This window comes from Oncorhynchus keta, chromosome 20 (genome assembly GCF_023373465.1).
Source record: "Oncorhynchus keta strain PuntledgeMale-10-30-2019 chromosome 20, Oket_V2, whole genome shotgun sequence".
Taxonomy (NCBI): Eukaryota; Metazoa; Chordata; class Actinopteri; order Salmoniformes; family Salmonidae; genus Oncorhynchus; species Oncorhynchus keta.
The window spans coordinates 23,303,340-23,312,464 of NC_068440.1; the positions used below are offsets into that span (position 1 = coordinate 23,303,340).

The following is a 9,125-nucleotide window of genomic DNA, read 5'->3' on the forward strand; positions in this document are numbered from 1 at the left end:
TTATGCATCAACAAGAAGTTTTAATTACCAAATGGAAACAAATAACATACAAGATATATATTTAGTCCCAAGGTCTTTCACAGGTAAAGGGGAAAAAAACGATTAAATATGAACAGTGGTAATTCAGATAACAGTAGCTATAGCAAACTAGAGAAATGCATTGTCTTTTTTTCAGTAACTGTTTTTATCTAACAGTCTACTTTCAGATAATGTTGAACTTTTTTTCCCTTGTTTTTGTTGCAATGGCCATTTACCATATTTCAGAATATCAGATAAGTGATAGACAGTACATTTCATGTAATTCTTCTTTTCCTGAACCCTTTTTGGTTCCAGGTCGAACTCTTTTGGGTTCCATGTAGAACTCTCTGTGTAAAAGGTTCTACGTGAAACCAACCGGATTTTACAGTAGCTACACTGAGAATGCTTGGACCATCTTGCCTGAGTATTTCCTTTTAAATGAATATGTCTATAAAGGTTTCGAATACAGGTGCTCTCTTGTCCAGTGTCAGGTCAGGTGCCCTCTATCTCTGTTCTATTTAAATGTGTTTATTTAACCTATATTTAACTAGGCAAGTCAGTTCAGAACAAATTCTTACTTACAATGACGGCCTGCAGAGGTGAAAGTCAAAGTGAATCGTACACCTAATCTGATGGGTAGCTCCTCCCTAGTGTCACGACGTTGCCCTCTTTGGGTACAGCGAGCACCACCCCCCCCCCCTCTCTCTCCTTCACCCAGGCTGCTGTTATCTCAGGTCGTAAGTTCCTGGAGGAGATTCTTCCTCATGGCCAGACAGTATAGAGAGAGAGTGTGTGTTTATAGGGAGAACAAAGGAATTTCTTCCACAACATAGAACTTGAGGACTGAACAATGTACATGTTTTGGAGAAGGTGTACACCGTCGGGGAAGAATCCAGCTATGACCGGTCCAATTCGTTTAATGTTTGTGAAACTCATGAGAGACAATACAGCCACATTACCATAACTCTGTTTATACGAGAGTCTCAGTTATGAGGCTTGCATCTAATTGTTGTGTAAAATGAATGAGTAAAGATGAAACTATTTGTGAACTTATGTAATGTGATTTTAAACTGTTTAATGATAGGGAACCCAATTCCCTTTAAAGTGAACTAAGTCATTGGCCCTCCCCATGAGTACAGACATTGATCTGGTGTCATGGGACAGCCTTTTTCTGCCCTTCTGAATATAACCCCCACCATGGGAATTTATCTGACTGACAACCGCCAAAACATCTATTCTATAACAACATTGCTGAATGTTACTCTGAACTAGCCATTCTAACCACCGCAGAGAGCGAGAGGGCGGACAACCAATCCAAAAGTAACAAACTTTCCAACAGAGATCACGACGACACACTGAGCGTAAATATATATATTGATTGCAATTATTCCCGAATGAGTGAGCGTTCATGTGCAAAAGATTAGCATTTCAATTGTTATGATAATCAACTTTGTAGTGTCTTTTATCTCGGTCGACCCCCTTTTCCCTTTTGTCCACCAATCCGCGATACCGGTTTATCCCACTAGGGAAACTCCGCTATCATTTCCTTGTAACTATATCTGTTTGTTTGTTTATACATTTCTGTGATTATTTAGTTAGTAAATAAATGATTTAAGACAATTGATGTATGGGTGACTCATAGTAAAGACTGTTCATGCAGATAATCAACAATTTACGACGTTTGGAATGAGACTAATGTGAGGTAAAGAATAATTCATTCATTAGAAGACTAATTGATCAGATATTAAAATATCTTCAAGTTATATTAGGAAAATTCTAACTTTGTAATCTGAATATTTTCCTTGGTTCCCCCGACTACCTAGTTAATCACAGTTACATGATTAGTTAGTTTAATCACGTAATAATTACAGAGAATTTATTTGATAAAAATATGTCTTCAGTTGAATGATGCCAAAGACACGACACTAGTTCTAGTTTGACCAGGTAATACATTGTGATGTAATTAGAAGAGGCTGAGTTCACGTCAATGAACCAGATATAATGTATTACCCTTATTTTGTGCTTCCATACACTCAAGCTGTTCAATTCATGTTTTTCATTTATCATTTGTAGGAATAAGTAAAAGACTTGCCTATTTATGTATCAAACTAAATTATATGTATTAATCCATACTTCTTTTATGTTCAATTCCATTATTTGTATCTAAGTAGACATTGTGTTTACAGCCCTAAATAGTTGTTTGGGAAATGTAGCTGTATTTAGTAAAAGGAATCATAATTATCACATGTGAAAATGCAACTGCATATTTAATTTTTAACGCAATTCCATGTTCTCAATACAACAACACCTTGAAACACACAAACTGTGATTATCTTGTGGAGTTCTGCTGTGATGTCTGAATCCTCTAGCCGGGGGCGGGGTCACATCATGCCTTCTTCTGGTTACCCTTTTCTTCTATAACAACAGAAGCAGTACTATTTCAGACTGGGCAGAGCCATGGAGAGCGAGAGTCCAACCCCTATTTTTGCCATAATCACACGTACACAAAAATAGAAGACGGATGACTTACTCTCATGACCAGTTTTGTAGACGTAATAGCAGCCAACTGTGACAGCAGCTATTACCCCCAGACCCAACAGAGCAGGCGTGGAGACTGTTGCTGCTCCCACTGTAAAGGCATATTGACCAACACCTAACGTTAACCAGTGCCTGGGGAGAAAGAGAACAGGTGCTTTAACTTGAAATGAAACAGTGTTGAAAAGATTTCTTTCAATCACATTGGTGCAATTTTTGCAAGCATGTGGTAGGGGAGAGTGGGGTAAGTTGAGCGAAAGATGTAAGTTGAGCCACACTTGTTTCTAGGAAATCATATACAAATTGAATTAATTTGACCAAATATTTAAGAAGAGGTCATCGTTTCATGGAGTCTGTGAAGGAAGAAGTCTCTGGAAACAGTGGAAAGCAAATTAGGTCCAAAAAAACGGATTTTCACAAAGACAAATTAATTGATTGCCTTAGAGGTTTCATGATGCTTGTATCTAAACTAAAGTATATCATTTTAAGATTGTTCTGTACATCATTTGGGGACTCCATGAGCATAAATATGAGGTCCTAAACCTAGCATGAAAGTGCATCCTTGTAGCTGTGTGGGCTAATATACTCAAAATGTTTGCCTTTGAGGTAAATTGAGCCAATGGTTGTGACTCAATGGCAAGTTGAGCAAATTGAATAGTTTTTTTCCCAGGTGTAATTCAAGACATTAGCGCTGGGATATGTTTAACGTGTTTAATAAAGTACAACGTGTTTGTTAGGTGTTTAAGCTTGTGTTAAAAGATGCTTAAAATTATTAAAAGACAAAAAAGCGATGTGTGATTGTGTTGAATTGTGTTTGGGGAATAATAAAGATAGACATGGTTTTAAAAAGGTAGTGGTCATATTTCATTCAGTACAGACATTTGTAGGCGGTTAAAGAGGTAAAAGGTTAGAGGAAAAAATAGTCTTCTGAAAACCTAACCATGGGTTGCAAATTCCAGGCAGCAAAATGTGAAGGCTGCGCAAGGAGTATGTAGACCTTCCCTAGCCACTGTAAAATTATTTATTTTTACATCAAAAATGTATCAATTGAGAACAATTTGGGTTGAAAGGTCAAACCAAATCATATATGGATATGGCTGTAAATACTGCAGCATCCTTCTCCATCAGCCAGTGTGCTTCAAAAGGCCAAGGCAAATTGGACATTTGAAATGATTGTGTACAATGCACAATGTACATAACCAAGCTACACTATTATATTTTTACTGGTAGCTTAGTGGTTAAGAGTATCGGGCCAGTAACTTAAAGGTTGCTGGTTCAAATCTCCAAGCCAAATAGGTGAAAAATCTGTCAAGGCACTTGACCCTAATAGGTCCAGCATCAATAATGGTTTATCTCTGGCTGTTACAGCACTCTCTGAAGAGTATAAGCAAAAAAAACTAAATTCACATGTGTATAAAAACACACTTGTACATGTGTGAAATAGGATAAATGTAAGCAACCACCTTATTATCTGATGTATTGATGACTAAACAAAATGTTTTCATGGTTTTTCATGAGGAACTTGGATTTTGCATGAATGATTCAGGGGTGAAAGATGTGTTCAACTCCAATGAATGCTCAATCAAAGGTTCTGAACTTCAGAAAGGGGCATCACAAGTGTTATCAGTTAAGACTATTGTACTAAGAGTTTTGAAAAAAATACCACTCTGGCTACATATCTGACTGTTCACTACTAGGCAAGACCTAACTGTGAATAAAGCTACATCAATAAAGCTACACATTTCTGTTACCTTTTAGTAGAAAACTGCAACTCAGAGTAGAAGAAGCAAGCAAGTAGCAGAAAGAAGGTATACTCACGCTGTTAAAACCATAGTTGACTTAAAGATTGTAGATCAAATGCAACTGGTTCGTTGGACTGTTGGTTAGACTCCCCTGATGAGTAGGCTAGAGATGACTGGGGATCAAATCGTTCCATTTCAATTTGACAAAAGTTGTTTACGGTCTATCCCATCCCGTCTCCTGCCGCACCCTAGTGATAAGGAGATGCTCAATTGCATACTCCTCGCGTCCTCTCTCCCCACTCACCGTCTCCTTCTCAAAACCCATTGGATGAGTAAGTTATAGGTCTCTCCCTTCTGACTTTCTCCTCATATGGGTTTGGAGAAGGAGACGAGGAGACAGGAGAGATGACTCGAGGAGTATACAATTGAGAAAGGGTCATAGTTTGACTTTCATTTCTCTCGAACCTCAGTCTCCTCCCCTTCCTAACCTCCCTCCACCCCTCCCTCTTTTAGACCCAGCCTACACTGCTACTCCTTGATGGAGAAACAATGAAAAGAAAGTTTGGAATATCAGTTGAATACTAATATAAATTGCATCCTTCATTCGCTCTTTGATGGCTATCATTTTCTGACTAGTTTTAAAGGAAAGCAATAATAGTTCATTCCTTCCTTTCATCTTTGATGGAAGGAGTTTTCTGTAGGCTAGTTGCAGTGGCGACCTGTCATTCAGGGCTTTCCTGTTTTGCATGTTATTTTGGCATTAATACGTGTCACATATAGGGTTTGCAAACAATGTAAAAATCCTTGATGTAATAAAGCTGCATACAAACATGGTCTCTTTTTTGTTTTCTTGAGCAAGGCAGCTCCAAAATGCAGGTGTTTCAGCCTAGTTCAGTGAATTCTGTGGTGGTGGGGCAAGTCAGCAGAAAATACGGAGCGTTGTGCCGTGATTGGCTCAGTGTTCTGTCACTCATGGGGACACTACGTCACCGCCAAGTCTAAGGGTAGAGTTAGAAAATTCTAGCCCCTTGGGTGCTGCCACAGAGTTACATTAGATGTGCCCATCCAAGAAGGCTCAAGGTCATTGGCCACAGATAAAATGACTTCAAATAACGTTATATGTACAGTATCTTTGATTGGACTGATCATGTCAACATCATACTTTCAAAATCTGGTTAATAAAAATAAAATAAAATAAAAATAAATACATTTTAAAAAAGTGTCAAATCAAGACTAAGATCGAATCGTACTACACCGGCTCTGACGCTCGTCGGATGTGGCAGGGCTTGAAAACCATTACAGACTCCAAACGGAAGCACAGCCGAGAGCTGCCCAGTGACACGAGCTTACCCGACGAGCTAAACTACTTCTATGCTCACTTCAAGGCAAATAACACGAAAACATGCATGTGAGCTCCAGCTGTTCCGGAAGACTGTGATCACGCTCTCCTCAGCCGATGTGAGTAAGACCTTTAAACAAGTCAACATTCACAAGGCCGCAAGACCAGATGGATTACCAGGACGTGTACTGCGAGCATGCACTGACCAACTGGCAAGTGTCTTCACTGATATTTTCAACCTCTCCCTGTCCGAGTCTGTAATACCAACATGTTTTAAGCAGACCACCATAGTGCCTGTGCCCAAGAACACAAAGGTAACCTGAATAAATACTGTAACTATCGACCCGTAGCACTCACGTATGTAGCCATGAAGTGCTTTGAAAGTCTGGTCATGGCTCACATCAATACTATCATCCCAGAAACCCTAGACCCACTCCAATTTGCTTACCACCCCAAAAGATCCACAGATGATGCAATCTCTATTGCACTCCGCACTGCCCTTTTCCACCTGGACAAAAGGAACACCTATGTGTGAATGCTATTCAATGACTACAGCTCAGTGTTCAACACCATAGTACCCTCAAAACGCATCAATAAGCTAAGGACCCTGGTACTAAACACCTCCCTCTGCAACTGGATCCTGGACTTCCTGATGGGCCGCCCCCAGGTGGTAAGGGTAGGTAACAACACATCCGCCAATCTGATCCTCAACACGGGGGCCCCTCAAGGGTGAGTGCTCAGTCCCCCTTCACCCATGACTGCACAGCCAGGCACGACTCCAACACCATCATTAAATTTGCCGATGACACGACAGTGGTAGGCCTGATCACTGACAACGACGAGACAGCATATAGGGAAGAGGTCAGAGACCTGGCCGTGTGGTGCCAGAACAACAACCTCTCCCTCAACGGGATCAAGAAAAAGGAGATGATTGTCGACTACTGGAAAAAGATGACCGAGCACGCCCCCATTCTCATCGACCGGGCTGCAGTGGAGCAGGTTGAGAGCTTCAAGTTCCTTGGTGTCCATCACCAACAAACTAACATGGTCCAAGCACACCAAGACAGTCGCGAAGAGGGCACTAACCGGTGCCCCTGCACATTGACTCTGTATTGGTACCCCCTTGTATATAGTCTCGCTATTATTATTTTACTGCTGCTCTTTAATTACTGATTTTTTTTAAAAACTGCATTGTTGGTTAAGGGCTTGTAAGTAAGCATTTCACTGTAAGGTTACCTGTTTCATTCAGCGCATGTGACTAATAACATTTGATTTGATGTTCTGAATTCTGTCACCGTACATTTCAAAAGCGCTAAACCAATAGTTATATTGACTACATACATCCTAGCTCGCTCATTGATGTCTTAATAAAAATTACAGATAGCCTCTTATCCGTTTGTCGTCCCCTTATGCCACAGTTTGTACATCGCAATTGTCAGTAGAAACCACATTTGTTTAACTAGGTCAGCCATATCAGCTATGCTTTTTTTAAAGGCAGTAAATGAGGCTGAATGAACAGTTTCGCTGCCAGACAAGGCTTCCCTGATAGCCAGGTGTGTGGTAAGGTGTTGGGACTGCTGTTGGGACAGCTTTATGTAGGCCCTAACAGTTTGTGGGCACCGTTTGTCGCCGTTATAGTCAAATGAATGTTATGTTGTGTATTGGCATTTATTTTTTCCAAAAATTATGCAGAAAAATTAATCCATGCTTTTGTTACTTCTAGGTTAGACTACTGCAATGCTCTACTTTCTGGCTACCCGGATAAAGCACTAAATAAACTTCAGTTAGTGCTAAATACGGCTGCTAGAATCCTGACTAGAACCAAAAAATGTGATCATATAACTCCAGTGCTAGACTCCCTACACTGGCTTCTTGTCAAGGCAAGGGCTGATTTCAAGGTTTTACTGCTAGCCTACAAAGCATTACATGGGCTTGCTCCTACCTATCTTTCCGATTTGGTCCTGCCGTACATACCTACACGTACGCTACGGTCACAAGACACAGGCCTCCTAACTGTCCCTAGAATTTCTAAGCAAACAGCTGGAGGCAGGGCTTTTTCCTACAGAGCTCCATTTTTATGGAATGGTCTGCCTACCCATGTCAGAGACGCAAACTCGGTCTCAACCTTTAAGTCTTTGCAGGTTTTCCTACTTACAAAGCATGTAGAGGTCTGTAATTTTCATCATATGTACACTTCAACTGTGAGAGGCGGAATCTAAAACAAAAATTCAGAAAATCACATTGTATGATTTTTAAGTAATTAATTTGCATTTTATTGCATGACACAAGTATTAGATACATCAGAAAAGCAGAACTTAATATTTGGTACAGAAACCTTTGTTTTCAATTACAGAGATCATACGTTTCCTGTAGTTCTTGACCAGGTATGCACACACTGCAGCAGGGATTTTGGCCCACTCCTCCATACAGACCTTCTCCAGATCTTTCAGGTTTCGGGGCTGTCGCTGGGCAATACAGACTTTCAGCTCCCTCCAAAGATTTCCTATTGGGTTCAGGTCTGGAGACTGGCTAGGCCACTCCAGGACCTTGAGATGCTTCTTACGGAGCCACTCCTTAGTTGCCCTGGCTGTGTTTCGGGTCATTGTCATGCTGGAAGACCCAGCCACGACCCATCTTCAATGCTCTTACTGAGGGAAGGAGGTTGTTGGCCAAGATCTCGCGATACATGGCCCCATCCATCCTCCCCTCAATACGGTGCAGTCGTCCTGTCCCCTTTGCAGAAAAGCATCCCCAAAGAATGATGTTTCCACCTCCATGCTTCACGGTTGGGATGGTGTTCTTGGGTTTGTACTCATCCTTCTTCTTCCTCCAAACACGGCGAGTGGAGTTTAGACCAAAAGGCTCTATTTTTGCCTCATCAGACCACATGACCTTCTCCCATTCCTCCTCTGGATCATCCAGATGGTCATTGGCAAACTTCAGACGGGCCTGGACATGCGCTGGCTTGAGCAGGGGGACCTTGCGTGCGCTGCAGGATTTTAATCCATGACGGCGTAATGTGTTACTAATGGTTTTCTTTGAGACTGTGGTCCCAGCCCTCTTCAGGAAGGAAGGAGAGAGATTTGGAGGGGGTAAGGGATGGGTAAGGAAGGAGAGAGATTTGGAGGAGGTAAGGGATGGGGAAGGAAGGAGAGAGATTTGGAGGGGGTAAGGGATGGGTAAGGGAAGGGGAGAGATTTGGAGGGGGTAAGGGAAGGGGAGAGATTTGGAGGGGCTAAGGGATGGGAAGGAAGGAGAGAGATTTGGAGGGGGTAAGGGATGGGGAAGGAAGGAGAGAGATTTGGAGGGGTAAGGGATGGGTAAGGGAAGGGAGAGATTTGGAGGGTAAGGGATGGGGAAGGAAGGAGAGAGATTTGGAGGGGGTAAGGGATGGGTAAGGGAAGGGGAGGGGGTAAAAGATGGGGAAGGAGAGAAGTAAAGAGGGAGGAAGGGTAAGAGATGGTAAAGGAAGGAGAGAGGTAAGGAGGAAG

General features: G+C 41.6%; 1 long non-coding RNA gene across 1 annotated transcript; it reads right to left on the minus strand.

Annotated features, from left to right (window-relative positions):
• On the minus strand, window positions 1-4,750 carry LOC118371863 (uncharacterized). The gene is made up of 3 exons (XR_004823096.1): window positions 4,372-4,750; window positions 2,549-2,688; window positions 1-2,433 (listed from the first exon to the last, which is right to left on the minus strand). It is a non-coding gene; the product is annotated as an uncharacterized LOC118371863 (long non-coding RNA).
• Between the last annotated feature and the right edge of the window lie 4,375 nt (window positions 4,751-9,125).